This window comes from Prionailurus bengalensis, chromosome C1, assembly GCF_016509475.1.
Source record: "Prionailurus bengalensis isolate Pbe53 chromosome C1, Fcat_Pben_1.1_paternal_pri, whole genome shotgun sequence".
In the NCBI taxonomy this organism is placed as follows: Eukaryota; Metazoa; Chordata; class Mammalia; order Carnivora; family Felidae; genus Prionailurus; species Prionailurus bengalensis.
The window spans coordinates 1,682,620-1,709,133 of record NC_057345.1 but is presented as its reverse complement, the minus strand read 5'-3'; the positions used below and the strand labels follow the sequence as shown (position 1 = coordinate 1,709,133).

The 26,514-nt window shown below is 61.6% G+C and overlaps 1 protein-coding gene across 1 annotated transcript in view; it reads right to left on the bottom strand.

Moving 5' to 3' along the window:
* The window catches only part of PRDM16 (PR/SET domain 16), a 315,344-nt gene that overhangs the window by 215,313 nt on the left and 73,517 nt on the right, over positions 1 to 26,514 (bottom strand).

Genomic DNA, 26,514 nt, shown 5'->3' with positions numbered 1-26,514 from the left:
TGCCGTGTAGCCTTGGAAATTAGGGGTCGGAGACATGTCTCGGGTTCTTGGGATTTGGATTATATGAAATTTGCCCCGACACCTGGGCAGCACCTTGGTGGGGCCGGGGGCCCTGGGGATGGGGTCCCTGAGAGCCCGGTGACCTTGGGGCCAAGTTAAGACAGAGGTTTGCTGCAGGTCTCGGGGCTGCAGGTCACGGGGTCCGCCTGTCTGGTGCAGGCCTCTCTTGGGGTCCACCCTAAGAGAGGGTTGGGGCCAAGATTTTGCCACCTGGACAGACAGCAGGCCTGAAGCACGGAAGAGACGGTGAGAAGCGGGCCAAGGGAGGAGTGGGGTCAGCCAGGACAGCGGCTCTGCTCATAGAACGGGAAAGGGGGACCCAGACAGCTGGGTGGCCACGGCAGCTTATGCGGAGTCCCCAAGGGCACAAAACACCCCGTGTCCGTCCTCAGACAGACAAACGGACTGTCCATCCACGCAGCGGAATATTACTCAGACACAAGAGGAACAAAGGCTGACCCCCACCCAGCAGACGTGCTGCTCGGCCGAGGGGGCCAGGCACAGAGCACACAGGGTGCGACCCACACGATCCGCTTGTAGAAGCATCCGGAAAAGGCAAATCCATAGAGACAGAGCTCATAATAGTGGTTGCTGGGGGCCGGGAGGGAGGAGGGCCAGGAGGGGCTGAATAACGGGCACGGGGGCTCCTCTGGGGGAAGAAAACGTTCTGGACCGAGAGGGAGGAGGTGGTCGCACACCTTTGTGAATGTGCCAAAGGGACCGTTCACACTCAGGAGGGGGATTTGTGCTCAAGCCGCGCGGCACGGGGAGCCAGAGGAGGGCTGGAGGGGTGAGGGCGCCGCTGACCTCCGACCTGGCTGCTTCTGCCTCGACGCCCCTCCCTGCCCCAGCACCCCTCCCCCCCCCCCGCGTGGCTGCTGGAGCAAGAGTCTCCTGAGGGGTGGGGGTGGGGGGGACAGGGACGGGGACGGTGACCTCAGGGTCCTCACGCTGGTTGCAAACAGATCCGCCCAAGAAGAAAACGTTTTCTTTCACAAGAAACCAAAGTCTTGAAAAGACAAAAAAAAAAAAAAAAAAAAAATCATGGGGCTAATACTTATTTAATTTAGCAGCATTCACAGAAGTAATTATTCCGCTTTAAGTGGCCAATGGTTGTTCTGATCGACTCGTAGGCTCCTTTCAAAAACGCAACAACAGACCCGCAGCTACCGCTCCCTCCACCGGGAAGATCCAGGTCGTTAGGTTTGAAAGAACACCCCCATAAACCTTCGCGCGACTGCGCCCCACAGAAAGGTAAATTACAAGGGGGGGTAATTAACAAGCCGCCTCATTATCTGGGACTGGTAACTGCGCGGGGCTCACAAACAAAACCAGGTTGGGAGCCCCCCCCCCCACCCCGCACCCCTGCGCGCTTCCCCAGCCTCGGGGTGCCGCGGCTTTGCCAGCGCAGAAAGTGGGGAGGGGTCCCCAACCTGTGCATACTCAGCTCAGGGCTCTCGTTCGGCGTTGGTTTTTATTTTTTTTATTTTTTTTTTATTTTTTCCTGTTTGAATTCTACTTCCCAAAACTCTTCACCTACTGGAGGAAAATCAAGGCTTTAAAGGCATGTTTAATTTACTGGCCGAGCAAACAGTTTAGGAGAGAAAGGTGGTGTTTCCTGCTGATTAAAGGCAGGCAGCACATGGCTGGCCTCCCACCCCCCGGCGGGCACAGGGGTTAAGTGATTGCCTGAAGCTGCCAGGAGAAGCCAGGTCTCCAAGCCGCGGCCCCTGCTGTTGGGGGAGAGAGAGAGAGAGAGAGAGAGAGAGAGAGAGCCTTCCAGGAGGACCAGCACCAACTGCCCAGTTCCCCAGGGTCCCCGAGCAAACCAGCACCAGGAGACACTGGACCAAAAGAGCATCCTTCCTCAGCCCTCTGCCCTGGGCAGGGTGGGCATTTCCAGGGACGGGGCGGCGTTTTGCCCCCGGCCTCTGCCACCTAGGCCCGCAGGACGGCCAGCACATTCCAGCCAGCCCTCTCTCGAAAGTCAGGACGTAGAGCCAAGAACATGAGCTTTTTATGACTTTGGAAATATAGGCTGTGCAATGTGTGTTGTTTACTTGTCGGGAGAGCCAAGGTCCTTTATTTGGGTTTTGTGGTAATTTCAGGCTAAGGGTTCACGACAGAGTCCATCACTCCTAAAAATTCTTTTGGGAGACCTACCCAAATAATAAAAGCGGGCAGGGGAGGGGAAGGGAGGGGAGGGGCAGGAGCCTGGAGCCAGTGAGCCAGCCGAGTCATCCTGAGCCTTGGCCCCCGGGCACCTGCACCAGGCCAGGGTCCCAGCCGGGTCACTGAGCTCTTGGTGAAGGAACTTCATGCCGAAACCCCGTTTGGAGGCCAGTCACGTGCTGTTCTGTGCACGCACGATGGACATTTGGTCTCATCAAACGGGTCAGAGAAGTGAAACCTAGCCGCTCCCCAGGTCTGGACCACAGCGGCTGGGAGTCACCAGGTCCTCAGCACCCCCCTACCCCGTGGGAACCTCTGTGCCCCGGGTGGGAGCCTCTGCCTGTGGCTGGGGGACTGAGGTACCAGGGCCACCTTGCCCTCTGTCCTTCAAGGCTGAGGCATGGTACTCGGGCGGCCCCCACGGTGGTCCCGAAGGACATCCTGATGCTGGCCTGCGACGTCGTTGTCCTCTGGGGAACGATGACACTGCCCACTGCCAGCGGGCCCCGTGAGGGACTATGGGGAACCCTGCCCGCCCGCCATCCAGGACCAGCTCTCCCCCGCCGGGCTCGCTGCCCTCCGGAGCACGGTTTCTTTGCCCCAGAGGTTTCTGCCTCTGGACACCTGAGGTGGCCGCGCCAGCCCATGGGGACGCGTGCTCACACCACCTCCCTGGGGCTCCCTCCCCGCGTCCCCGCACCCCTGCAGGCCCACCCCGCCGCCACGCGGGCTCCTTCGGCGCAGGGAGGCCCAGCGAGGGAGGAGGGCTGCTTCTGTCACTTGTATGCTTTTGCTCCTGGAAACTGTGGGGTCGAGGGGAGGAAGACGGGCTCCTGGAGAGGGGCGGACTTCACACTGGGGGTGGCCCCAGGGCCCGCTAAAAATGGGCGCTCACGGGGGGGAGAGGGCGGCCGAGGGTCAGCAGAGGACCAGGCGAGGCGTCCTTAGGGGCTGGGGCGGCCGTGGGCCTGTATCCCGGCTGTGGTGCTGCGTCCGCGGACCTCCCCGGGGTTAGAGCTAAACGCTGGGGGGGGGCCGGGTCAGACCCCGCGCCTGGGGAGGTGTGCTGTGTCCGCATCCTACATCACGTCCCTGTGGGTGTCGTGCTACAGAGGTACCCCTGGGGGTCACAGGGCAAAGGGTACCCGGCATTTCTGTGTGTTTACTCTTTCTTAAAAAAATTGTTAATGTTTATTTTTGAGAGAGAGAGAGCGTGAGCAGGGGAGGGGCAGAGAGAGAGGGAGACACAGAATCCGAAGCAGCTTCGGGCTGCGAGCTGTCCGCACAGAGCCCGACGCGGGGCTCGAACCCACGGACCGTGAGATCGTGACCTCAGCCGAAGCCGGACGCTCAACCGACGGAGCCCCCAGGCGCCCCTCTGTGTGTTTATTCTTACAGCTGTGTGTGAACGCACATTATTTCAATTAAAATCTCTGTTAAAAGAGCCCCTCCTCCAGAAAACGGCCGTTCTGTGTCCCACCTGCGTGCACATCCCAGGTCCTTCCCTCGGCTCTGGCGGTTTAGGCGAGAGCACATTTAACTATTCTCTCCTGTCACAGATGCCTCGGCACCGGGTGCGGGTGGGGGGGGCAGCGAGGTGATGCTTTAAAACAACAAAACCAGCCTCTGAGGGTGACAGCTGTGTCCCCAGTAAACCCAAGAAAGGGGACCCTTTTCTCACGAGGGCACACATGGACGGACCGGCAGGCAGCCCGTGAGCGAAACCACCAGGGAGGGTCCCTGTAATGCAGGAGGGAGCCGGGAGGTGTGGACCTCGCCCCCTAGTTCCCGCCGCGTCCCACCTGCCTGTTGGCACAAAAGGTTGTGCCGATCCGCCGGGACCCGGGTACGCCGTCTGGGTCACACTTGGTGCCGACGCTGGGGCAGGGCTGGGACGGGGAGGCTGGCGAGCGCCCAGCGCCCGGCCCTGTGACTGAGCCCCTGAACTCTGCCCCTTCTCCCCTTCGGGCCTGACACCCTCCCGCCCCGGTGCCCCCGACAAGTTCTCAGGGGCAGGTCCGGTGGGAGCCCGCGGCCCGACGGGACGTCTGTGAGCCTGTTCCCCCGAGTTAAGACGGACCCAACATCATGCGTTCGTCAGAAGACTGGGCGTCATCACAAGATGCCATGGTGATCCGAAAATACTAATTCTCAGAAACCCCGTGTGCTGTTGCCATTGTAGTTCGGGTCGGGAACGCGGACCCCACCTTCAGGAGGCCCCCAGGGGGTGGCGGACCGGGTGGTGCGTGGGGCCTCGAGGCGGTCGCTGGATTCACCCCAAGTCTGAAGCTTTCCTGGGAAGCTCCCGCTGGACTCCTCGAACCCCGAAATCCTGCTGCATCTCAGGAGGGGCCCCGGGGGAGTGGGGAGGCCAGCGGCCGTCCCGAGAAAGGCCCACACCCGGCAGCACGGATGCAGGAACACAGGCAGGGCATGGAGAGGTCAGTGCCCCGAAGGCCACCCTCGTCGGCCCCATACGCGGTGGGAGGAGGGGCGCAGCCGCCTCACGGGCACCACCTTCTCGCTGCTGAGCTGCCCGCTTTACAGGCCGGGAAACATCCGCAAACACCATCCCCACTGGTCTGGGGCGGGCCCAGCCTCAGGGGACCGGCAGCTAGATCTGTGGACCCCGCCCAGCGAGGGCCGATCACCTCGGGGTCTGCGGTCAAAACCAAAGTGTCCTCGGCTGATCTGATGATGACTCTCGAGGGGGCACCAACGTCTGGAACTGGGGGGAAGAAGGCACCATGGGGAGAGGAGGGGAGGAGTTGCCACGGCCCCCAGGAGCTGAGCTGCTCAGGACAGGGCCTCGGTGTGCGGACCCCGGCCCCACAGACCTGGGGGTGGACAGCCCTGCCCAGTGGGGACACGCAGGCTGACCACGGCCTGGCCCTGAGGGGGGGGTGGGGTGGCGCACCTGCTTCCTGGATGCCCCGGGGTCCGGCCTGCCGGCTGCAGCCGCCTCGTGGGGCCCACAGAGCCCACGGAGGAAACCGTCCCTGTCACTCCACAGAACCAAGCCCCAAGAGGCCCTGTTGCTGGCCTCAGCCCTCAAAGCTCAAAGCTCAAAGCCACCTCCCATGTTCGTCCTCAGAGGACCCCCAGCAGCCTGGCCTGGGCGGCCCCTCCCGTCCTCCGGACCCACCTGTCCCTGAGCAGGTGACAACGATGCTCCAGGCCCGGGCCCGGCCGGCTCCCCAAAGCTCTTGGGGACACATCTGGGGCTGAACATTGTGACAGACATCCTCCCCAGTCGGACAGGGTGCAGTGAGCACTCTTGGCCCCCGCGGGGCACCGCAGCGGCTCTGGGCCGGGGGCACTCCGCCTCCGAACCCAGAGATCCACGGCCGCCCCGTCAGAGAGGCCGCGGTTTCTTGTGGGCACTCCTGGTGCCCTGCTGGCACAGCCACTTAACAGACACGAGGACGCTTCTTGAGTCAAAAGAATCAGAGTCACAGTAAACTGCACTGAGCTGGAAGCCAATCTGATGGTCGTCCCCGGTCTGGGGAACCCCAGGTGGACTCAGGAGCGAGGGCAGGACCTAAATGTCACCGCAGGCAAGCCCACAGGGATGGCATCCCGCTGTGGGTCAGGCCGAGGTGCTCAGGGAACCGCGCCCAGAGAAGGAAGTCGTGCCCACCAGCGGCCCCGAGCGCCCTGCAGGGGAGGACCGCACCGGCCCAGAAGGCCAGCTGCTGAGCGGCAGGGGACGGGCCCTCTGAGCGCCCACACAGAGCAGTGACCCTGGGCAAACCCTGGAGGCTCCTGGTGATGGGTGGCCCTGCCAGGCCAGGTGAACCCAGCTGCTGGATGCTTTGGGGGTGTCCTGCCCCTCTCTCAGATTGGAGTCCCTAAGCCAACAGCCCCAGCAGTCCCCCGACCCCGCTCCAGACCCGCCCAGGCTGAAACGGGGTGGGCGAGGGGGGTCCGTGGGCACCCGCAAGTGAGGGGCCAGCCCGCACCAGATGGGCTGAAACGGTGGAGCGCATGTCGGGCAGACGGGGTCTAACACGGAAGGAGCCGCGTGTCCTTAAAACATCCAGAAAGTCACCCTGAAAATCCGGACCAGCGCCTGTCCACACGGCCCCGACCCACTCAGCTCTGACCCGCTTCCAACAAGCCCCGAAACCTGGCACATTTGTTCGAGCTACCGGTCACCCCGTCGGGTCCCGAGAGAAGGGAAATGGTGTCCGTGCTCCTCTGCTGGAGGCACTTACAGAGGAGGTGGCAAAGAAGCCGCCCGCGTCCCCCCGGGCCCGAGCGCAAGAGAGACTTCCAAGGACGGTGCTGAGGGCTCCCCTTGTCCTGCCCACAGCTCTGGGCCCCCAGCTGCCTGCTGTCATCAACGGGGTCTCCGCCAGGTGACGGAGTTCAGCACCGCCACCGTACCTCTAAGTGCCCCTCTCTTCTGAGCACTGCTGGTGGCGGGGGGTGGTCTACATGGGGTCGTACGTGGAGGCCCCCACGGGTGGACCGCAGGCCTCTGGGAAGTGTGTCCCTCCCCGGGGTCAGTGTGGGCCCCGGGCCAGAAGTCGCCATCACGGCAGCCACTAGCAACGGCCCCAGACCATGGTGTCTGCCAGGGAGAGCCTGGAGGAGCACAGGGCACCACCCCCAAGGCCAAGGCCAGCTTTCTGTGCCCTGGGTAGAGAGACACCTCAGCGGGCCTCCCCAGAAGCGGCATTTACAGGTATCAGCTCAGTTCGGGGCAGCTTATGTACAGAATGTGAGGGTTGGCAGTGTGGAAAGCAGAATGTCCCCATCACAGCCCTGAGACCATGGACAAGCACACCGTTCAATTCTAGAACCACTCAGCAGGGGCTCTGGAAGCAACTGGGGAACTACAGGCGGGCCTGCTCACAGCATTTTCTTCTCCTTGGTTCTGCAGGCTGTGGGCACCTGTGGGCACCAAAGGCAGCTTGGCCTTGGGGTTTCACAGGCTGCTTGGTGCTGATGGGGCCCAGGGAGCATGCAGCCAGCACTGCCCTAGATTCAGGGGAGGCAGAATTGAGACGTCCCCCACTTTGTATATCAAGTCAGGGAAGTTCAAGGAATACCCACTTGCTCATGGCCACAGCGGCAGCCAGGGCCCAGCGGGGGGGTTGCCCAGTCCTGATTCTAAAGCTCTCAGATGCCACAAGTTTCCAGCTACAGTGAGAACACACCTAAAAGAGTGTCCCAACATTTAGTGATGGCCTCCCTCATGCCCCATGGAAGACATACAAGAAGTGAATGAATAACTTGATGGTGGAGGAATGGGTGGGTGGGTGAGTGGACGAAAAGATGGATAGACGGATGTATGAATGAATGGGTAGGTAGGTAGAAAGATGACTGGGCAGATGGATGGATGGGAGGGTGATGAGTCAATGTGTAGATGGATGGAAGGATGGATGGATGGATGGATGGATGGATGGATAGTGGATGGACAGATGAGTTGAAAGATGGAGGGATGGATGGATGGATGGATGGATAGAAGGATGGATGGATGGAAGGAAGGACGGAAGGAAGGAAGGAAGGGAAAAGGAAGGAAGGATTGATGAATGGTGGATGGATGGGTGGATGGATGGATGGACGGATGGATGTGAGGACCATCTTGAGGGCAATTCTTAACAGTAAAGGTAGAAGGCAGGAGTGTCACTGCTTCTTTCCCTGAGGATGAGTCCCATTAACATGACTCCATGGCTCTTCTCCCTCTTGACTCTGATTAGTTAATCTGGGACGAATACCTGGGTTTGCTCCACCCAGCCCCCACCTTGGGAAGGGGGCCAGTTTCTCTACTGCTCCTTCAGGACTGCCCTCCCTCCACCCACCCGCCTGGCCCAGCATTCCAGGGGTGAGGTGAGCATTCTGTGATGCTGGGGCTCAGCCCGAGCCTGCCCTGCCCTCTCACTGAGCTCTTTGTGGAGAAATAAGGTGGGAATTTAGTTCTTATCTTCTGACCCTGACTTCTCCAACCAAGCAGGGAGGAGTACTCCGCACTGGGCCCCTCGAGACCCCCCCAAAGCTCCCCCTGCTTTGGAGCCTGGAAGTCCGCATGAGCTGTCACATCGCCGGGAGAAGGAGACGCGCACTCAGTCAGGCTGGGTCTACGGAAGCCCCCCACCCTGGGAAATGAGATGTGTCTGTTTCTCGGAGGATTTCTGTGGGGTGCGGCCATTCGAGGAGAAGCCCCCTCATCGCTGGAAGGGGTCTTAGAACTGCAGACCTGCTCCTGGAAACGGTTTGCCAGAGAGGGAGGCGGGAGTCGGGGGTTCTGCCTCCCCAGGGTTCTTGCACTTTCCTGGACCACAGCAAACGCGGGGGCTCGCCTCCAGGACCGCCCCCGCCAGGAGCCGCCGCCGCCCGGGGACCCACCTCCCGACCAGGCGGCCTCAGGCCCGCGGCTCATTGGCATTCCCCTCGCCACGCAGCCGCCAGCCCAGAGCGGTATTGCGGCTGCTATTACCGCGGCAGACTAATAGCACCGAGAAAAGACGTTTCTGCAAACATGCCAAATATTAATAATAATCAATCGTCGCTTATATTCTCAAACCCACGCCCGGGACTCTGCCCACAGGGACCGGAGGGCAGCGAGCCCCAGCTGCAGGGCCGATGGCGCAGAATCGTCATTAGGGTCCGCGGGAGCCTGGGATGGTGACGGTGCTGGGCTCACCGCCCTCTCGGAGCTGCTCCTGCAGGGAAACCTCCCCACAAAGGTGGGGCTTCCTCCCTCGTCTCCCCAGTCCCGAGGCATGGCGGGCATGGCGGCCTCTTGACCTTCATGCCTGCTCTCTCTTCACCTCCGGCGCTGGGTGAGGCAGGGAAGGCCCCGGGGCTGCCTCCTCTTTGGGGTGAGGTCAGAACAGCCCAGCGGCTTGTCCGGCGCCCACAGCCACAGGTCCAGGCCTTCCGGCTCGGGAATGGTCCCCACCACCTCCCACCGCCCACCCCAGACAGTCCCCAGGATGTCCCCAGCATGGGGCAGCTCCCAAGACTATGTGAGTTGAAATGTGTCCCCCAAACAGATATGTTCTGTCCCAACCCCGGTCCCGTGAACGTCGCCTCATTTGGAGACAGGGTCTTTGCAGCAGGTCAAGATGAGGGTGTTGGGGTGAGTTCCTGTCCAACGTGCCAGGTGTCCTCAGAAGAGGAGACACAGGGAGACGCACGGGGGGGGGGGGCATGGCCACGTGATCCCAGAGGCCCCCAGAACACGAGCAAATCAACTTCTGTGGTTTTCAGCCACCCCCCGTTTGCGGTACTCCGTCACAGCATTCCGGGGGGGTGGCCTGGGGACCACCGTCGCCCCTCCCAGACGCCCTCTGTCCTTCCTCTGCCATGGTTCCATGAAGCGGTTCAGCCTGCCCATTTCGCAGATAAAGAAACCGATGCTCTAGAGGATGCGGGGCCCAGCTGAGCCCCTTTGCCGGAGCGGGGAGCTGGAGCAACAGCGCCGAGCCTGGGAGACTGGACATCCCACGAACCGGCCTCCAGACTGCTCAGGGTCAGCTGTGCCTCCCGGGGGGCCGGCCTGTGAATCCAGAAGGGGAGCCAGAGGGGTTCCTCCTGCCCTCCCGCCCCACCACACACAGCAGCAGACGGGGCCCTGGGCCTGCTTCACAGCCCATACCACCTGCCCCTGCCCCGGGGCCCCCCGCCCTCCTCAGCTCCCGCCGCAGCCAGGCCTGGGTGCCCAGGGGCTGCCTGCTGAGACAGGGCCCCGGGAGCCCATGGCCCTGGACGCTCCTCCCTAGCCCCCGAGTCCCTTGTCCGGCCGAGCTGACACAGGGCCGCGGGGGGCTCTGCCCAGCAGCCCGGACCACCTGGCCCCTGCTTAAAGCGAGTGCATTATTCTAAGACGATTATTTATCCGTGCAAAGCTCCAGGGACGGCAGTGTTCCTATTTCAAGCCCCATACCCCTATTTCCTCACTGCCTCCACCGCCCCGGGCAGGCGCTGAATGGCTTGCGATGCCACTGTAATTTTTATCAAGGCTTGTTCCTGGTAAAAAGCCTCTTTGTTTCAGGGAGATGTGATTTGGCCTTTTTTCTTCCTCTCCTTTATTCCTTGGTTAATATACCACTTCCCCGAGCCCTGGGGGCAGCGAGGTAGCCCATGGATTGCTCAAATCTGTCTGTTTTTCTTCTAAATCACAGCCGACTCTCCCTGGCCCCCGTGCTAAGCACTGTGTGAGCTGGCGGCCGAGCAGGGGCGTTCCCCCAGAACCCTCACGTCTGCATTGTTAATATGCCGGTGGGGGGGGGGGTCCCCGGCCGACAAGACCCCCCCAAATATCAAGGGAGGTTGGCCCCAGACACCAGCTCCATATGTAACCTGACATCTGGCAACAAAAGAGTGTGCTTTTTAAAAATTGTGGTAAAAGACACATCACCATTTTAACCATTTCAAGTGCACGGTTCAGGGGCGTAAGTGCGCCCCCACTGCTGTGCCACCACGCCCGCCATCCCTCTCTGGACCCTCTCTCATCTTCCCAAACCGAGACTCTGTCCCCACGAAACCCTCCCTCCCCATTCCCGCCCCAGGTCCTGGGGTCCCCCCTTCCCCTTTCTGTCCCTGAATCTGGTTCTTTAGGGACCTCCTCCGAGTGGAGTCCTATACGATCCGCCCTTTGGATTCTGGATGATTTCACGAGCTCGAGGCACCTTCAATGTTGCGGCAGGGTGGCAGCGTTTTTAAGGCAGAGTCACCCTCCACGGTGCGGCCGGACCACGTCTGTGTCTCCACCCGTGTGCCGCTGGGCACCGGGGTCTGGTGGAGAAGGCTGCCGTGCGCGTGGGTGGGCAGGTGTCTGAGATCACAGTGCACTGAGGCACGAGCAGAGCCCCCGGGGAAGAGGGGCTCACAGGCTATCCCACCAAAGTGAAACGGGGTTCCATCAACAGCGCCCCCGGCCGGCCCCGCGCCCTCTGCCTCCTCACCCCAGCTGATTCTCGCTCGGGACCTACAAACAGGGCAGGCTCTCCGTCCGTCTCCCACCCAGACCCAGCCTGTCCGGGGATTCTAAGTGACGGTGCACCTGCACATGGGGACACAGCCCCTACCTCCGGGGCCCGCCAGCAAACACAGGCTGCACCAGAGACCAGCATGGCCTGCAGTCGTCCCTGAGCCGTCCTCGCCCCTGCACGCCGGGCTCTGGGTGCTGTGCTGGCAGCCGGACCTCATGGCTGCTCCCTCCTCTGGAGGCTGCCTGGGCTCTTCCCACCCTCTGCCGGGGCGCTGGGGTCCAGGCCCGAGGGCACTGGGGACTCCAGGACGCCCCAGATGGAGGAAGGGGAGGAGGAGCCCAGGAACAAGCTTAGCCCGGGACAGGGACTGGTCTGGGGAAGGGACCCTCCCAACGCGCAAAAACACACCATTCCACAGACGCAGAAGCCTAAACAGGGTGCTGGGGGCGCGTGCTGAGGGCACGAGCCGAGGCGGGCCCAGCTGCGCCTGCTGGTGGCCGGCCACCAGGGTGCAGAGGACTCAGGGGCTAGAGGCCGAGGCTCTGCAGGCCCCCGGGGCCACCCCACAGGCGCGCGGCGGGGAGAGGACGGCTCCTGCTTCCCCACTTCTGCCCTCAGCTTTGCTTCCCTCCCCGTCCGGGCGCCACCGTGGAGGAGGAACGGGTTAATGCTGAGCAAACAGCCCCGACAACCGCCACCAAACTATTTATAGACATATTTATCTCCTCAGTTCCTACCAACTGGGCCTGTGGCTGCCATTCACAGGCCGGAGTAAGTCATGCCGCAAGGAAACAAATGTTGCCCTGAAATAAAAATCAGGAGAGGAAGAAAGCCACTCCAGAGCACCTGCCCCTCGACCCAGAAGGCGGGTCTCCTTGGGGCAGCCTGAGACACAGGGTCCTGGCGGGCCCGGGGTGGCCTTGGGGCCCACCAGAAGGGGCGGGGCGTCCTGCTGCCGGGGTGGGCGTGTGTCCTCTGCCCCCTTCCCCTCCCTGGAGGCCCCCTCGGCTCCCTGGGCCACCCTGGTCCCCAGCAAAGCATGGGGGGCTCCAGGGGTGGGGGCTGCAGGGATGCGATCTTCCGAGGCACGCCATCCCCCCGGTTTAGGAAGGGGGTCCGAGCCACCGGCCCCACAGGACAGTGATGCCTTCTCGAGCCTCGGCTCTCAAGGGGCTGGGAAGACCGCCCCCCCTCCCCGCATGGCCGCGCTGCCCGGACGTGGGGCTGCAGACAGGAGGGACGAGCCATCAGCCACGGGGGTCCCTACTCTCTACGCAGGAAAGCCCCCGCAGACCTGGGGGAGCCACTCACTGGCCCCCACCCCCCAGCAGGCGCCACCCTGGCCCTCTGGCTGCATTTTGCCCTAATAAAGACGTTTCTAGTTTCAACCATCAAATAAAGTGCCTCAGTCCGCACGATCGTCCGGCTCAGCCAGTCTGCAGTTTCATTTAGCAGGCCAGTGGCGAGAAAAAAAAAAAAAAAAAAAAGACAGACAGAAAGAAAGAAAGAAAGAAAGAAAGAAAGAAAGAAATTCATTAATTTTTATTAACAGGGAGAACCATTTGCTCCCTGTGACAATATTTGACTTGTCGAAATGATTTTCACCTCTGCCATGAGGTGGGCGCTCCCCACATACATCACCCGATTACTCGGAGCACGCCGGCCGCAGTCATTAGGCAGTGAATTAACGACAATCCCCACCACTATTAATCACCCTGACAAGGCAGTAGCTTGCTGCTGACCGGAGCGCGGCCGGCCCGGGACCGGGAGCCAGAGGAGAGCTGCTCCGAGAGGCGCCAGGGGCTGGAGCCGACGCCGGTCCCTTCCCTTCCTTCCCCCCAAGACCCTGACGCCGGCCAGAGGGCGCCAAGAGCTGGCGCGGTGACACAGGGCTGGGCGGGCCCGGCGCGATGGGTCCCAAGGTTTTCCTTCCTTCGTTGTCTGGTTCTGTGTCACTCTCCTGGTCCAGGTCGCGACCAACAGCGATGCGCTGGCCGCCAGTGATCTCGCCAGTAACCCCAGGACGAAGGCCCAATATTACCCCCATTACACAGAGGAGGAAACTGAGGCACAGATAAGCCCCGACCCGCCCCAGACAGTAATCTGGTGGTGCGCAGAGTGGGGACCGGAATCTGGTCCAAGCTGCCACCAGGCCACTGCTCTGGGCTCTGAGCCCCGTGCAATTGTGCCCCGGCCCCAATGTCCCCAAGAAAGCCGCCGGAGAGTCGGCTTCAGTTACACAAAGGGTGTTTCCTTTGGCTGTTGGTCAGCTTTGTGAGAATATTTTCTAGCCATACGTACTTGGAATGCTAGGCCTACGGGGCAGATCTCGGAAGCGGATGTCCCGAAGTTCAGTCGCTCCTGAGGTCCCAAATCTGTGGGTTCTGCTGATAGGGGCGAGCGGTGTTAGGGACAACTGAGGCCCGTGTCCGAGGGACGGTGCCCTGCACTGGCTGCGTGTGGGGCCGGGCGACTCCCTGGGCTGGACGTGGCTCCCGAAGGGTCTCCTTCTTACAAGAACAGCCAGTCTCTGGCGATGGGAGAGCCCCGGGCAGCCACCTCGAGCTCCCCCCAGGCGCTTTGCTGCGGGTCCCGGAACCCAGGGGGTGGGTCGGCAGGGGGCTCTCCGGGCTCTGTGTCGGCTGGACGATACACCTGCTTGTGGAGCTTCTCTGCGGAGAGGAGCCTCGGGCCCACCCGCCGGGTCCTTGCAGGGACCAGTGTGCAGAGCCCTTGGCACGGGCCGGGCAGGGGGCAGGCGGCCCCGTCACGTCGGCCCCTCGCCCGGGTTCCCGGACGCCACCTTCGCCACTTTGGCGCATTAATCCGATTAATTGTCTCTACATTTTCAACCAATTTCTTCCCATTAACCCGGCCTCCGGATCTGTGTTTCCGTCCGGTCTAACCCAGAGTTTGAAAGCACGCGGGCGGGGGTGGGGAGGGACTACCTCCGGACCCATTTATCTTCTTTCTCTGGGCTTCTCATTGTTTATGCCTCAGCAAATTTCCTAATCTTCCTCATTAGCAACTAATTTACGAGCCTCAACAATCTTCCCACCTGTTCCGTTCACGGTGGCTGTCACGGGGCCGGAGACAGCCACGTGCTCCCGCGTGGGATGCTGGTGCCGTGTCCCGCAGCGGACGGGCCTGGGGACAAGGCGGGTTCCCCTCCCCACCTCGGTCAGCAGTCACGGTGGGCAGACTGTGTCCCCCCCCCACCCGCCCCCGCTGGCTGACCCTGGTGACCATCGACCTCCTGCCTCCAGATGGGGCCTGTCCCTAAAGCCGCATGCCCACACGGGCCCACGGCCCCAGGGACCGGGGCCCCCCAACTGGGCACCTCCGGTTCGACTGATGGCCGACTGGCGGGCTGGCCTTGGATGGGGCCCATTTTAGAAACTCCTCTCACGTAAGAGCTTCTCGTGCTGCGTGGAGGCCGGGGACAGAGGCCTTCACCCTGGCTCTCAGAAAGAGCCTTCTCCTTCCCTTTCTCCTGATAACACCCTGGAACCTGCCTTCTCCAGTCTGGGGCCAGTGGTGGGGCCAGTGGTGGCACCAGTGGAGTGTAGACCGGCACCGAATGAGTCCAGGCTGCCTGCCACCAGCTCGGTGTTAAGTCCTCGGGAGTCCTCCTGACGGGGAGGCAGGACTGAGTGGTGGCTTAGAGGACAGTTTTCAGCCTTATTCTACAGCATCTGGCTGTGCGTTCTCGGGCAAGGGCCTTGAGGTCTCTGGGCATCCGGGCGGCATGTGCACAGCAGGGGTGCTCCGACAAGGGCTGGTCAGAGCAGGAGGTGAGCTAACACAGGCGACGGACTTCTGAGCACCCTGGGGACACAGTTACCACCCAGAACGTCTGGCCTGGTGATCGTCCCACGGCACAGAGACCTGAGTTCACTCGAGAGGCCACGAAGCTGGCCTGAGCCCCACCCCTACTTCGGCCCGCCTCCTGCTGACCACGGGGAGGCTCTGGCCAGGGCCCGGGCCCCACCGGGCACCAGGGGCCTCCCTCCCAGAGCCCGTTCTCGCTTGCAGAGAAGGCCACGGCCATCGGTGAAGCGCCGTCCCGGGGCCGTGTCCCTGACCAAGTGGGCTCGCGAGGGAAGCGAGGCGGCCGGCGGCTCCCGTGAGCCCGGCCCGCCGTGGACCTGGGGGCCCATTCTCCTTTCCGGAATTCTCCAAGGTGCCCCGACACGGCTTCGGAGCGTGTTCACGGGTGCTCGCCGCAGTCAGACCGCCGGCCCCCGGCACCTGGCGCGGACCCCGGGGGGTGTCTGCCACCCGCCACGCCGGGAGAGCCGGCGGCCCGCCTTCCTCGCGGAGCTCTCTGAGGCTGTTTCTCGTTAGGTGCGTGCACCAATTTGATTTTCTCTGCTTAAGCGGAAGGCCGTGGCAAGAGCTGGGTTTGGAAATCCATGATTTCCTGGCAGTTAATGAATTTCAGCCAAACGGAAAGTAAGGTGGGGCTGCAGTATAGCCCTCAGACCCGGACACAGGAAGGGCCAGGGGCTACGGGGGGCTCCACCCTGCCGATCCGACACCCCCTGCCGTGCCCTCAAAGCCCTTCTCCAAGGCACTTCTCAACTTGCATTTTGTTGAACGTTCAGTAAAGTGAGTGGTGCGGCCACAGGGGAAGGAGGCTGCGTCCCCATCCCCGAGCCCAGGCTGCGTCCCCATCCCCGAGCCCAGGCGGGTCCCCTTCCCCGAGCCCAGGCTGTGTCCCCATCCCCGAGCCCAGGCTGCATCCCCATCCCCGAGCCCAGGCGGGTCCCCTTCCCCGAGCCCAGGCTGCATCCCCATCCCCGAGCCCAGGCGGGTCCCCATCCCTGAGCCCAGGCTGTGTCCCCATCCCCGAGCCCAGGCGGGTCCCCATCCCCGAGCCCAGGCTGTGTCCCCATCCCCGAGCCCAGGCGGGTCCCCTTCCCCGAGCCCAGGCTGTGTCCCCATCCCCGAGCCCAGGCGGGTCCCCTTCCCTGAGCCCAGGCGGGTCCCCACCCCTGAGCCCAGGTGAACCTCTGTCCCCAAGTCTAGGGAGCTCGTCCCTGAACCAGAGTGGGAGCTCCCACCAGGAGGCTGCGGGCCTGTGTCCAGGGTCCCTCCGGAAGGGCCGTCTGCAGAAAAACCCTGGAGCTTCTGCCACCAACGGCACAGGCCTCGAGCCACGTCTGAGCGTTTCCTTGCCCATTGGGGCACCAGGCACAGAGGCACAAAAACACAGATACAAGGGCCAATTGGCCAACCGAGCAGGTCAAAGACAACCAAACTTAGGGTGTTGGGAAGCCTCTGGAGGGCAGGGGCCCCACCCTGAATGCTGGGGCGCAGGCACAGGGCCCAGAACACGGTGGGGGTGGGTGGCGAACGGGCCAACGTGGAAGATGACCGGGCGTTCGTCGGGCCCATCCTGCCCTGCAGACCCCCATGGGAGCCAGACGCCCCCGCCCCCTTTCCCAGGGCCCCCCAACACGGCCCCTCCCTGGACTGCCTCCCATCAACACGGCAAGGCCTCGCGTGGGCCAGCGACGTGGCTGCGACCTCATTCTCACGCAGGGGACCCGCTCACCCACGCCCCTTGCAGGCCACCCACACGGCGACGTTTTCTGTCCGCTCAGCAGGTTGCCTACGGGATCTCGCAGTGGCGGCGGGAGGCTGGGGCCGGGCTCCTCACTCACCCAGCGCCAGGGTTATGGCTTTGAGGCCCCGACCCGCGAGCCTGGGCGGCCTGTGGGAAGAAATGGCTTCTGGAGGCTGTCGCCCAGCCTCGCAGGCTGACATCGGTCATGTTTCTAGAAATTAGAAACATGGAAGCAAATGCTTCCGTTTAGAAATTCTGCCTTCTCGAATTGCTGAGCACACCGTCTGCCAACCCCAGGACGGCCTAAAATTATTCCACATCACTTTTCAGACCTTAGAGAACCACAGGAACGGAGTGATCGCCTGTGTTTATCACACATTCCACTTAAGCTGCTGGCCGGCCAGATGAGGGGCACAGAATTCACAGGGCAGGGGCCCCTGCGGTCTGCAGCAGACCCAGGTTTGGGGGCAGGGCAGGCCAGAGTCCCAGCACAGACGGTGTGCACCCCACGACTGTTTCAGAGGGGACGCCGAGGCCGGCCGGACTGGCAGGGATGTGTGCCTGCACCCTGGGGTGGCAAGAGCCGAAGTTGGGGCAAGCCGGACTCTCCCCAGGGGCCCCTCGGAAAGATGGTGTCATGTGGGACGACGTGGGCAGATATCCATTGTCGTGGGCTGATCCGTGTCTCCCCAAGTTCACGTGTCGGGAGTCCTGACCCCCAGTACCCAGAATGTGGCCTCACTCGGAAATGGGGCCATTGCGGATAAGCGGTTAAGCTGAGCTCCTCAGGTGGGGCTCATTTCCTTGTGACAGGGACACCCGGACACAGGTGCACACGGGGAGTGGCGGGCTTAGATGCCTCGGAGGTGCCAGCCGACCCCGGAGACCCGTGGGCAGGCCTGGGACGACACTGCCTCGGCCTCAGAAGGAAGCCACCTGCCCACAGACTCACCGGCCCCCGACTCCCGGCCCCTGGAAGAGCGGGAGATATACCGCTTCGGCCATGGGAGCCCCCAGTCTGGCGCTTCGTGAGGACAGGGCTGGAGACGAAGGCATCCAGCCACTTAATCCACGGACGTCAGCTTGAACTGAGAGCCCGCTTTGTTCGGACGGTCCCAGGAGCTCGTTCCTGGCCCCCGTCGGACGCTCGCTTTGACTCGGAGCAGAGCTACGTGTCTGAGACACCCCCAGGCACCTGCCGGGGTTGGCACTCGCGCCCCCCTCCTGGAGCATTCCCGAGCTGCGTTCGCAGACGCCCCCGGCTCTGCGGCCACCCTGCAACGGCGCCGCGCTGACCCTTGACCTTGGACCTCCTGCCGCCTGGTGTCAGAGACCGTAATGCGGGGACGATCTCGTGCCTCCCTCGACCGTGACTCTGAAGGTTAAAGACGGCCGAGCTCAGTCAGACCCGCGCCTGACCCGTCCCACGTGTTCCGTGCGACCGCCTTACTTCCTGACACGCAGTCCGGCCTCCCCCGCGCCCATCGGGGTTTAGAGCCCCCGCGGCGGGCATGCTCTCGCTGCTGTCAATCCCCAATTACTCGCTTCCCGGGGCAGGGTCATTTCTGTCCGAACAGGCCTCTTACAAAACCAGGGTAAACGGGCGATTAATAAATGCATACAGAGGACGACCCCGGCCAAGGCAGCGGCCGTTCCGAAACGGCGGCCGAGGTAATCTTTGCTTTCCCGGGATAAAAGATAAGCCAGCAAATCCATAAAGACAGAAAAGAGAATGGAGGCTGCCAGGGGCCGGAGGGAGGGGGGACGGGGGCTGCGTGCTGAGCGGAGACGGAATTTTTGCTGGAGACGATGGAAAAGTTTCGGGTAGAGATCGGCGACGGCTGCGCAGCCCGTGAGCGTGTCTCACGCTGCCGAACCGCCCGCTCACCCAGGGCTGAACTGACAAACGTTATCTGGTTACCACAAAGGCGAAAAGGCCGGTTCTCGGAGAGAAGGTTCTCCGGGGCGCTGCGGCCTCCTGCTCGGCCTTCATTGGCACCTCCTTGGGGAGAAACCCTGCTTCCTCTGTGACGCGCGGGCCCCCGACCCCAGACCGGGCTACACTCGCTTGCGGGGGTGACGAGCCCAGCACGGCGTGGTGGCCACGCGCGAGCGTGGGGCCCGGGGTGGGGGGGTGGGGGGGTGGGGGGGTGGGGGGAGGCAGACGTAGGGCAGCCCCCGGGGCGCGATATAGCTCTATCGGCCCCCGAGTCAACCCGCCGGCCTGAGACTCTGGGGACAACGTGGCTCCTGGGCGAGGGGACCGGGGGCCGGTGTCACGAAGAACACAAAGGGCACGGCCCAGGAAGTGGTTTTAAACCTAATTGTTCCGATTTCTTTTGCGAACCGCCCTCGGGGGCGCCGGGGAGGCCTGCCCACACGGCTTCCGGCGTCGGCCAGCCCACGAGATTGTGCGTGGGAGCAGCCCCCCGACGGCCCTCGCCTCATCGTTACGTGGGGCTGGCCTGCGTTTCTTTATGTGCCCGGTAAACTCCCGACACAGATGTCTGCTGTTTCGAGAGAACAGAGAATGTGACAGTCCCTCTGTGCGGGCTGGCTGGGGCTGGGAGCCATCTTTCCTGACCGGCTTCTCTGGCAGCCGGGCGGGCAGGGGACACTTAATTGTGGAGCTCATTTGCTGGCAGGAAGCCCTGCCTCGTCCAGCGGGCAGCCAGCATGATAATGAGACAGTTTCTATGGAAATGAGCTTATAACTATTCATTTTCTCCCCATTCCCGACCCATCCACAAAGAGGTTTTCCAAAATGACCCCCATTTTCCTTCCCCCAACATGTCCTCACGCCACGGCCTGAGCCGCTAATCAGCCCGAGGAGAAAGGAGAGAGGAAACGCTGTCCTTTGACAAGATGTGGGAAAGCACTTGGTTGTACTTGGTGTGGCTGTGACCAGCACACAAAGAACCCTCCCGGCTCCAGGGGCCAAGTTCCAAATAAACTTTTTTCCCTGACCACTTTCCAGCGTGTTCCCGTGTGTGTTTTCTGCCGGGGTCTGGGGCACGCCTCTGCCATCTTTTGAGAAACTCTGAAAACCGTCTTTTTCTTCTGGAACGTTCCCAGCGGGCCTCCCTCACCTGCCGGCTGCTGCCCGTGAGCCCCCGTCTTTCTTGGGACGGAGAAGCACCCGGCCGCCAGGGAGCCAGCCCCCTCCAGATCGTCAGCGACCGGGGAGAAGCTTCCGAGAGCCCATTTCGCTGCATTCTGTCTCCCTGTTAGGGTCTCAGAAAACAGAGCGACAACGTCTTCACGGGGATGGGGAGAAGGAAAGCCACAGACCCACGGGGGAGCTTTGCCCAAGATGCAGCACGGGGCTCAGACGCGGGCTCGCCTCCTCATGGCTGTGCGGCCCTACAGGCCTCTCTGAGCCTCCTGGACCCCGTCCGGAAGTGCAGAGACAGAGACAAATAACCCGGACAACTCCTGCCGGGCTCTTAGCAAGATGTCCGCGGCCAGGTGCCCTCAGTCAGCGGCCACTGTCATGTTCTTGTCCGCCGCGGGTACGGCTCCGGGACCCCGACCCGGAGGGGCATCCTGACCCGGGCGACACACAGGAAACGCGGACCCCATTTGCTCCATGGGCCCCGGGAGGTCCTCTATCCCCTCCCTGGAGCCCTCCTTACCCCCGGGTCCTTGTCCTTTCCTGTCCTCTGCAATTTCAAACCTCAGCTGTACACACGGGAGGCACCGCACGGATGCTTGAGGCGGGGGAGGCGGCGTCTCGGGCAGACCCCGTGCGCACCCGGGAGCAGCCGGTGTTGGGGGGGTCGGCCCTCGGGCTGCGAGGTGTGAAGTCCTTCTTGGTCGCTCTCTGCCTTCCCAGCCCACCCGGACAGCCACGGGGCAGGGCCTACCGTCTCACCCCGGGGTCCCCAGGGCTGATCCCTACAGGACCGCCAGCTCTGTGTGCGGTGCTGAGACCCCCCGGCTGCGGGGCTCAGAAATGCCCGGCTGTCCGCAGCCCGCGCCCTCCGCGGACCCCACGCCTGGCGGAACGTGTGAGGTCTCCAGCGTGGGGTGAGCAGAAGTAGCAGATAAAATCCGGGACATCCAACCAGTCTTGAATTCCAGATAAACGAGGGGTGACGTCTGAGTGCAAGTGTGACCTGTGCCACGTTTGACACCCTCCTGCGCGCCTGCCTGCCGGGTGGGGGGGGGGAGGGGCGTGCCTGGGACCCTGAGCCTCCACTTTGTGAAGAAAAATATGTAACCAGCCCTTAAGCTCAGACTCCTTCCCCCACGACAAAAGCCGGGCTTGTCTCTTCTAATCAGATTGGAAAGTGCCAGCTTTCGGGGGGAGGAGCCTTCTCAGCCACTAAACAAAACACCAGTTTCAAAGCTTGGTTCCTGGTTTTGGAAAGTAACCCCCTTGAGGACAAGACCCGCGCTCTCCTCCCGCGCCGTCTTACGGGACGTACTATGCGCACGAAATACTTTTCATAGAGAGTTATGTAATTGATATATTATCGGGTGACATACATGCTCTGATATGGGAAAGAAACAGCAGGTCTGAAAACGTGTGCTCAGTGTTATCTCTAGATGGTGGGGCATGGGATTTTTTTTTTTTAATTTTTTTTTTCAACGTTTATTTATTTTTGGGACAGAGAGAGACAGAGCATGAACGGGGGAGGGGCAGAGAAAGAGGGAGACACAGAATCAGAAACAGGCTCCAGGCTCCGAGCCATCAGCCCAGAGCCCGACGCGGGGCTCGAACCCACGGACCGCGAGATCGTGACCTGGCTGAAGTCGGACGCTCAACCGACTGCGCCACCCAGGCGCCCCAAGGGGGCATGGGATTTTAATCTGGAAACTATTTTTCTGTATTTTCTACAACGAGCGAGCGTTGTTTTTTTAATGGCTGCATACTTTTTCTAATATATGCGGTAATTTACGTGAAAAGTTTGGGTGGGAAAGGACGACCGGGGGGCCACCGCAGGCGGGCTGAGCAGGGGGAGCGCTGGGCCCCGCGGCGCCCCTGGGGAGTCACTGTCTGGGGGTCCCGTCCGGGGCCCTCGCGTCTTGCCACTGGATCCGAGCCAGCCCCACGCAGCCCGTCCGTGCCGTGTGCTCACAGGGCTCCCGCCCAGTGCCATCCAACCCGGGAACGTTCCGGAGAAGGCACTCGGGCCACAGCCCCCGGCCACAGAGCAGCACTGGGACTCCCCCCGGGCTGCTATAAACCAGGGGCTGTGGCTTTCCTGCAATCGACCTTCTCTCTCTGTCGTGCAGGGTCTTTTGCCAGACAGGCGGACCCCCGCCCACCAAAGGACCAGATCTGGCGGAGTCTGTTTTCGAGGCTGCAGCACGATGTCAATAAATTACAGGAAAACAAATAAAATACAATAAAGCACACGCCGTGCTCGGGATTCGCTTCTACTAAAGGATTATGTGCCGTTTATCTGGAATTCCAGGAGGAATTAACCAGGCGCCCCCCATTCCCCATCTGCTAAATCCAGCCACCCTCCCTGCGGGGTGAACCTTTGCTTGGGCTCCGCCATCGCCGAGTGACCTCCCTTTTGCACTCCCGGCCCTGTGGGCCGAGCAGGTGGCCAGGTAGGTGCTAAGCCCCTGTCCTGGGACCTGCTCCTGCCGACTAGGTGGCCATGGCCATGCCTTCCTGCCCAGAGACCCACTGACCTACGCAGGGTGCCTCATGCAAACCACACGGCGGTGGGGGCCTGTCTCATCGGTCCCTCTCCGGACACTCTGGGAGCCCCCAGCCCCCACCGAGGCACCCGGAGGCCGCCCCCCAGGCTGACCCCCACCCCTGAGTTCCTACAGGAGGCTCTTTCTGCCTCTGCTTTCCACCCTGCATGGAAACCCCTCCTGACACCCGGGAGGGAGCAGGTCCGGGGCTCTGACCTGCAGCTGTGGGGGCCAAGGGCAGGTGTGGAGGCTCCCCTGTCTGGAGCGGAGAGAAATCTCCCAAAGCGGCTTTCTTCCCCCATTTTCCGATTCCCGGCAGTTAAAACCCATCGTGAGAGAAAGCCCCCAAGTGCGCGGCTCATGCCCTCGCCCGGAGGAGGGAGACATCAGCAAACAAAATCCCTCCGAACCAGGAAAGCATTCTGTGTCTCTTTCGGGGGGTATTGATTTGGGTTTGGGCCAATTCTTCTTTTTAATACCGTTCACATCGTTCACGTGTCATCGACCTCATGAAACCCAGCCACAGACACAAGAGCAAAAAGGCTCCTTTCCCTCCGGCTCAGAGAGCGCGGCGAGGCTTTGTGGCAGAGATCACCTTGTGCCGCTTTCCTCCGGGAAGAGTTTCCCCAAAGTCACCCGAATTCAGACAGATCCCAAGGAACCCTGCACCCGGCCCCTGTGAAAGGCGTCGGGACCGCCGCGCGTGCGGCCTCATCTGTTGCTGGGGCCGCCGGGACCCCTCATTCTATCATGGCCCAAGTAGGTTATCTGAGTAAACGGAGAGGAAATCAACGAGATATATTAGCGCTGCGGGATATTTGTCATTTCCTCTGTCTTTCCTTCTCCCAGAATATCGGTGATGAATTTGCAAATGGTCCTGGATTATGACAGAGCGTTTCTCTCTTCATTATTTATCCCTTCCCTGAGCACCTCGATTAGAGGCCACAGTGACAAACACATGAATAAAAGGCAGAGACAATATTTTAGCGACGTGTTGTAAATCTCCTTCTATGCATTATTAATTTAAGGAAGTCCATTACCCCGAGCAGCCCTGAAGAGGAAGACAGGGTAAGGGAGGATTGGCTTGGGCACGTGAGGGTCAGAGGAAGGAAAAACAGAGGCTGTGTCCCTGAGCTGAGGTCGGGCCGGGCACTCACCAAAGCCCCGCAGCCCTCCAACCACCGAGGTTTTGTTAAAATAAAAGACAGAAGCCCTGCCCCCCACCCCCCACCCCTCCCGACGCAAGCTCGCTCTGCAAAGCGGGAAAGGCACGGTCCTCAGCGATCTCAGGTTTCCGGAGCGGCGCACGAGAGGCCCGGGCGGGTCCCCGACTCTGAAATCAGGGGCAGCGAGCAGCCACCAGCGTGAGCTGGCTCCTTCCAGAGCGGCACGGCGGCCACGCGCTAGACTTTTCTTTCCATTTGTATTTTCTTTTGAAATCCTCCAAGAACGGAGCTGCGGGTGCCTGGTCCCCCCACCTGCCGCGGCTGGCTGGTGATCTGCCCCCCCCCCCATCTAGGAGCCCACTCGGGGTCCCCGCAGGGATGCAGCCACCCTCAGATCCGGGGGCCCTAGGGAAGGGGCGGGAGGCCAGGAGGCCAGGAAGGCCACCAGCCTTTCCGGTCCCCACCTGACCGGACCCACACAGGCTCCGGCACCCGGCGGGGAGAGCAGTGGTTATTCCCACGAGGGATGAAGGGGTCGCTTCACGCGGAACCTTTACTCACCCACACCGACTTGTTTTTGGTGCATGTGGCTATTTTTAACGACTGAATTCGGGTTTCTTTTTTTTCACTTAGACTGATTTTCCAGCGCTTTTTTTGCGGGCTGCTACTCCCCAGCCCTGTGTGGCTGGCCTTGCCCGCACTGGACACCCAGGTTCCTGATGTAAGGACGTGATGGTGGCCTGGAGGCGGAGGGGGGGCAGCAGGGGAGGTGAAGTCCTATTCAGAGCCCTGCGCCTTCCTTTGCCATGACGGACACGGAGATCTTCCTACTCGGGCTGCAGCAGGTGTGGCCTACTGGGGGGGACTGGAGATCACGGGGACCCAGCTGGGGCCACGGGGGAGGCAGAGGCGGCAAGGTCGGGGGAAAGCCCCCGGAGTCCGCCTGACACTGGACCCACGGGACTGTGGGGCTACAGGAGGCTCACGTTCTGGGCCACCGCCCATCCCGATGGTGCCCCACGCGGCGTCCCTCTCCCTGAAGATTCAAGCTGCTCCTATAGAAGGAAAAGGCCTTCCGTGGCTGTACAGACAGTCTGTCCCCCTCCTGTAACAGCCTGTCGGGTTGGGATGAGAGCTCGCCCCGAAAAGTACCCCCCCCCGCCACCGCCCCGCCACGAGAGTGCTTCAGCCGGCGGTGACAACACTCATCAGCCCGTTTAGGGACACGTTGGCAGATCGCTGCGGCAGACCCTAATGACTCATCACAGGCGAGGCCCTGGCAGGTCCCCGTGACAGAACACAGCGGCACGCGCGGGAAGGCAACAGCAGGGCCCAGTGGGGCGCGGAGGCTCGAAAATCAGAAACTCACAAAGAAGCTCATAGATCAGGAGACGGGTTGGAAGAGGCAAGAAACGCCAAGGTGGATCTTACTTTCTTTGTGTTCATCAGCCTAATGGCTTCGGAAGCTGTGACTTTCTTTAAAGTAGAGCTTGTAAAGGAAGACTCCCCAGCAACACGTTAAATCAAAAGTTCCCGAGCACGGATCTCCGCGTAGACGTGTACTTGTTCATTTGAACTTTGTGAGAGTGTGGCGTGTTATTAATATAATTGCCAGTTGCAGAAACGGCACATTTACTGAGTTTTCTGTATAACCATGCGTCCCGTGCTTCTCAATGGTGTCAGTTTGATATTCAGCTGGTGTTTACTTAGCATATGACTGTTAATCAGCGTAAATTAAATGTGTACTTGAAACCCCCACTTAAAGCCCTGCTAATTATTTTTTGATCCAAACAGGATTGCCTTTTCCGGAAGGGTGAATCGGGGCTCTCCGGGACCAAATATTAGCGAGAGAAACTGTTGCCAGCGTTGAGGACTGGCCTCCAAAGAGACGCACCGCTGTTTTGCCTACGGCGAATCACGGGTCGTGTCCGCAGGAGCTGTGCTCTGGTCCAGCCCCGCGGTCATCCCCATACAAGCAGGCTGGGGGTCAAGAGCTCGCTTTTCATCTGGGAGAGCCGCGTGCCCACCGGGTGGGTGACAGCCGCGCGAGCCGTTCCTCTAACCTCGGGCCGCGTCCCCGGCACAGACGGGTAGCCCTCACACAGGCACGCACACGCACACACGTGCACGCAGCCCAGAACCCCCCAAATCACCACCCGGGCCCCCACTGTGTTTCTGGTTCCACTCGCGACCCACGCTCCTAATTCCCTTCTAGACCCCTCCCGGCCCCAGCGCACCCACAGCCTCTGTCCTCTTTGGGACCATCCACCCCACCGCCTGCTGTTGCCTATGAACGCAGAGATGTGCAGGCAGATCTGGAGAGGTGGAAAGGAAGGTTGCGTGGCAGGCCCAACGGCGAAGGCCCAGGGACGGGGGCCACCTCCTTCTCCCACTCAGAAGAGAGGGGCATACACGAGTTCCGGCACTGCCCACGAGCCAGGTCTGGCCTGGCCTGGCCTTCAGCCTCAGGCCATCTGGTTACCTACCCCAGGCGGGCATTTCCTGGACACTTCCTGACTAAGGACCCCTTAGCAAGGGCCAATGTTAGGCTGTTCTTCTGGGGACAGTTCTTAGTGGCCATCCCTTAGCCCTGGGCTCAGTCGGGCAGAGAGGGGATACGCAGGAGAGGGGGCTGAGAAGAGGCCTGAGCCTCTGGGCAGAGCTTGTATTGCCTGAGATGACGCAAAGCTCCTCTAAGTCTCTGTTTCTTTGTCAGAGATGGGCATCTAAGAGTACCTACTGAGAGGATGAACGAGGCAGAGCACAGACAGTGCCTGATAGGTTAAGGCCCTCATACGTGTCAGTGGATGAATGGCTGGCTGGCTGGCTAAATAGGGGATGGATGGATGGATGGATGGATGGATGGATGGATGGATATGTAGATGGGTGGATGCATGGGTAGATGGATGGGTAGATAGATGGATGGATAGATGGGTGGATG